The sequence below is a fragment of the Pelodiscus sinensis genome, chromosome 32 (genome assembly GCF_052426305.1).
Source record: "Pelodiscus sinensis isolate ZL-2025 chromosome 32, ASM5242630v1, whole genome shotgun sequence".
Lineage (NCBI taxonomy): Eukaryota > Metazoa > Chordata > Testudines > Trionychidae > Pelodiscus > Pelodiscus sinensis.
Window position 1 is genome coordinate 1376719 of NC_143083.1, and position 4365 is coordinate 1381083.

General features: G+C 53.9%; 1 protein-coding gene across 4 annotated transcripts in view; it reads right to left on the reverse strand.

Moving 5' to 3' along the window:
* ELAVL1 (ELAV like RNA binding protein 1) overlaps positions 1-493 on the reverse strand; it is a 133442-nt gene extending 132949 nt beyond the window's left edge. For 3 of the 4 annotated variants that reach the window (XR_012896752.2, XR_012896753.2, XM_006122441.5), the window contains exon 1: positions 359-493. The gene's annotated coding sequence lies outside the window, so the exon portion shown is untranslated. The remainder of the gene's footprint in view (positions 1-358) is intronic. The other variant, XM_075903339.2, reaches the window with a different exon arrangement.
* Positions 494-4365: the final 3872 nt, after the last annotated feature.

Consider the following 4365-nt stretch of genomic DNA (forward strand, 5'->3'; position numbering starts at 1 on the left):
GGCACCAGCCCCGCCGCGGGCTCAGCTCGCTCAGAGCGGGGAGGCTCGCGCCCGCCGGATCCCCGCGCGCCAGCCAGTGGGAGATTTAAACGCAGGAGCGCGCGGGGCGGGCGAGCGGGCTCCGCTCCCTCCCCCTCCCCCACCCCCGCTCTGAGGAACCAGGGTCGCCCCGTCCAACGGGCCTGCCTCCGCCCCTCCCCCCGCACAGGCCCGGCCTCCCCCTGCAGGCCGCGGCGCCGCTGCTCTCCACACACACAGGCCCCAGGCCTGCCCGCAAGCCCCGGCCCCAGCCTCGCTCCCGGCCCCAGCGCGGCCCGCTCCTCCCCCCGCCAGGAGACGGGGCCCGGCCGGGCCTCACCTGTCGGCAGCGCCAGCAGGCCCTGGGCAGCAAGAGGGTAACGGCTCCTCAGCGCGTACAACCAGCCTCTCGCGGCGCCCCTGCCCACGCCCACCGACCCGCATTGGTTACTTTGCGCACGTGGCCGGCGTCCTATTGGACCCACGTCCCGTCCGTCAATCGCCCCCCGGGGGCGGAGTCTCCCATCAGGCGGGAGTGCAGACCGGGTGGGAGGTGCGGGGCGGGAGTGGGAGGGGCTGGGGATGGCTCCTGGCTACCTGGGCTGCGCGCTTAGCCCACGCGCCCTGTCTCGTGGTGCTCGCTGGCCCCGGGGGCAGCCCTTGGTTGGTGGCTGCATTGGCTGCTTCCACCGCTCACGTTCCTTGGAAGGCTTCGGTCTGCTCGTGTGTAGCTGGGCTGGTAGAGGCAATGGCGCTTCTGGCAGCGAATACTGATGCTCACCATTCAGTCCCAAGCATTTTTGGCCAAAGTAAAATCATGGACCCATGAGCACTTTCACCTGGCCTGGCAAGCAGGCGTCTTCCTGCCTGTGAGGTACCAGGTTGCCCCAATTTTACTTGTAGAGCTAGAGCAAGGCTTAGCCCTCTCCCTTGTTCAAGAGCAATACAACAGTAAGGATGAAAAGCAAGAAGCTGGAATCGTTGAAAAGATCTGGCCAGGGGCACGCAGGACACGCTGTGCAGACAGGTTCATGGCACTGGGCAGCCCAAATACAGAGGTGAAAACCAGTGTGCCCCAATGTGGCCATGTTGCACTCCAGCAAAAAGAAGCCTGCAGGCTGGGCACTCAGCTGTAGCTGCTCCTAGCCAAGTTCCTAGGGCTCTCCCAGAGGCTGCCTTGCCCCCTCCCATTCCCCTCTCCTCCAGGACTGCCCCATCCCCTAAAGCTTCCACCTCTGCCCCACTCCGTTGAGGAAAAGTGGAGGGTTGCAACCCTATGTACCCAGAATTTTGTTGCTCTTCCCTTCCCTTGACTATCAAAGAGTGAGGGGAAAGTGTGCAGCTTGGGAGCCTTCTTCTCACTCCTGGCTGCCCAGGGGAGGAGCAGAGGAGATTCCACACAAGCTGCACACTTCCCCTTGCTCCCTGATGGTCGGGAAAGAGGAAGAGCAGCAGCAATCCAGTATGTGCAGCTGCCTTCTGCCACCCTTCCAAAATGACACCCTTCACTTACCCATACAGCACCCAGCCGCCTGCCCTGACCCCCCCAACCTCAGCTCCAAACCCTGCCTGATTCCTGCACCCCCAACATTCCCCTGACGAGCCCCCTCATTCTCAACACCCACCCCTTATTTCTGAACCTCCCAAACATCCTGCCCTGAGCCCTCCACACCCTCCGCTCCCTACTCTAACTTCCCACCCCAGCTCCCTGCCCAGATTCCTGTACCCCACAAACTCCTTTGCCCATAGGTCCTGCACACTGTAACCCTTACACCCTGAGTGCCCCCTCTGGGGAGACGTGATATGACAGTACCTGTACGAAGAGGAGGTTACTCACCTGGACAGTAAGGCTATGTCAACACTTGTGGCTTCTTGCGCAAGTACGGCCATTCCTGCGCAAGAATCCACAGAGCGTCTACACTGCCCGCCCGCTCTTGCGCAAGGAAATTTACAGTACGGCGTGGTAAGAGAGGGCTTCTTGCGCAAGAACTATGCTCTTTTTTAACAGGTGTAAGCCCTCTTGCACAGGAGCTGTTGCGCAAGAGGGCAGTGTGGACTCTTGGCAGGGATTCCTTAAGCAAGAAAGCCCTGTGGCAAAAATGGCCATTGGAGCTTTCTTGCGCAAGAGAGCGTCCACATTGCCATGGGAACTCTTGTGCAAAAGCACAGCTGCACATGGCAGTGTGGACGTTTTCTTGCGCAAGACTTCTTGCACAATAACCTTTGAGCAAGATGTTCTTGCGCAAGAAGCCACGACATAGCCAAACTGACATTCTTCAAGATGTGGTGGAGGGAGAGTTCAGTGGTGGAGGGAGAGTTCAGTGGTTTGAGCATTGGCCTGCTAAACCCAGGGTTGTGAGCAAAATTGTTGAGGGGGCCATTCAGGGATTTAGGGCAAATCTATCAGTGATGGTACTTGGTCCTGCTGTGAGGGCAGGGGACTGGACTCAATGACCTCTCAAGGTCCCTTCCAGCTCTATGAGATAGGTAAAACTGTTAACAACTCACATCGTTTTTGCAGCATCCTGAGTAACAGGATGTACTGCGCACAGGGCACTGTAGGTATCTTATACAATACATAATTAATTGGTAAATATTATTAGAATGCCCAAGACTCACTTTGCTATAAAATGCGCTTTTATATTATATTATAAAATGGGAGGGAGGGAGCAGGATTGACCCACAGGTCCTGCTCGATGTAACTAGAAGTAAATAGGCCCTTCACACCAGATACATCAGTGCATGGCGTTCCGAAGGGCGGGAATCAAAGGAACCATGACCTTCTGCCTGGTACTGTAAGTACCATACGGGTGAAGTGTAAGTGAACTAGGCTTTATTATTGTCTTATAGTAGATCTTCTAATAATTGCTTTTACATTGCTTTGCCTCATATTAATTGCTTTAGAATTTATAGTATTTAAGGTTTAAATTGTATAGTAATTGTTTTTAAGGCCAGTAAAACTTAAACAACTGTATTAACTGCTTAAAGCTTGTAATAAGTAAGAAAGTGGTTAAGTCTCTCTGGAGTGTCATAGTTTCCCTTGGATCTAAAATGAATCAAACCACACAACAACAGATAAGGAGGATTTTGAGGGTGGTGATCTACCCACCATATGGCAAATCTTTTCCATTTATGAAGGTAAGTCTTATGGGTGCACTGCACACCACTGTGTAGTAGGACTTTTTGCACCTGTTGTGAACAGTTCAATTGTAGTTCAGAGAACCATCAAGAAGCCAAGCTTTCAGGTGTAGCGAGTCAGGGGTTTGTTGGGTAGCGTGTGGTTCTGGGTGAAAGAGGAGATCATGGTTGTGTGGTAAGGAAATAAGTGGCATGCGGGACATCCTTATTAGAAAGGGGAGCCAGGCTTGACATGGCCACGATGGAGCTATGACAATTAAGTGTGCTTTGTCCCTCTTTGTCTTGTTCATCAGAGGTATGGGGGGGATAGGCGTACAGGAGATGGGATGACCAGCTGATGAGGAAGGCGTCTCCCACAGAGCTTTTCCCAATGCTTGCCCTTGTGCACAATAGGTGACATTTTCTGTTGGATAAAGTGGCAAATAAGTCTATGGTGGAGTGACCCTACTGTCGAAAAATCCACAACAAGATGTGCAGATTTAATTGCCACTCATGCTCATTTGGGAGGAGGGCTCTCTGAGAGCATTAGTCATCGTATTTAAGGTGCCCGGAAGGTGCACCACAGTAATGTTTGTGCTGTATTTTAGGCACCATTTCCAAAGAGCAATCAATTCTGTGCATAGGGCTTGAGATCGGGCCCCACCTTGACAATTTATATAAAACATTGCTGCAACATTGTCTATGTACAGTCTGACATGATTGTTGATGATATACAGGAGGAATTTCTTGCACAGAGTTCTAGGATGGTTATGTGTAGGTTCTTGTCACTGCTGGACCAGAAACCCTGCGCTGTGTGATGTCGTAGATGGGTGCCCCGTCCTATGAGGGACGCATCTGACATCATGAAGACGGATGCCTCCTCACCCGCCTTGACCTCGCCGAGCACAATATCCCTTCTGTGGTGGCAGCATGTTGTGTGCAGCACAATGTATGTGAAAGGAAGGGAGAGACTTTCCTGCCAGCCTGGATGGCTGAGGCTGAGCGCATGGCTGGCCAGTACATGCAGCCCCACACCACTGCTGTCCGGGAGGCCCAGCGGGAGGCCGTTCAGATCTGGGAAGCCCTGCGGGAGAGCTTCCAGGTGGAGGAGGACTAAACTCTCGCTGCATGCCCCACTGGGGCCTTTTTCCACCCTCCCCTCCTTCCCCTTTCCCCTCCCTAACCCCCCTTCCTAATGTAATATAAAAACACCTGTTTTGCCAACAAAAC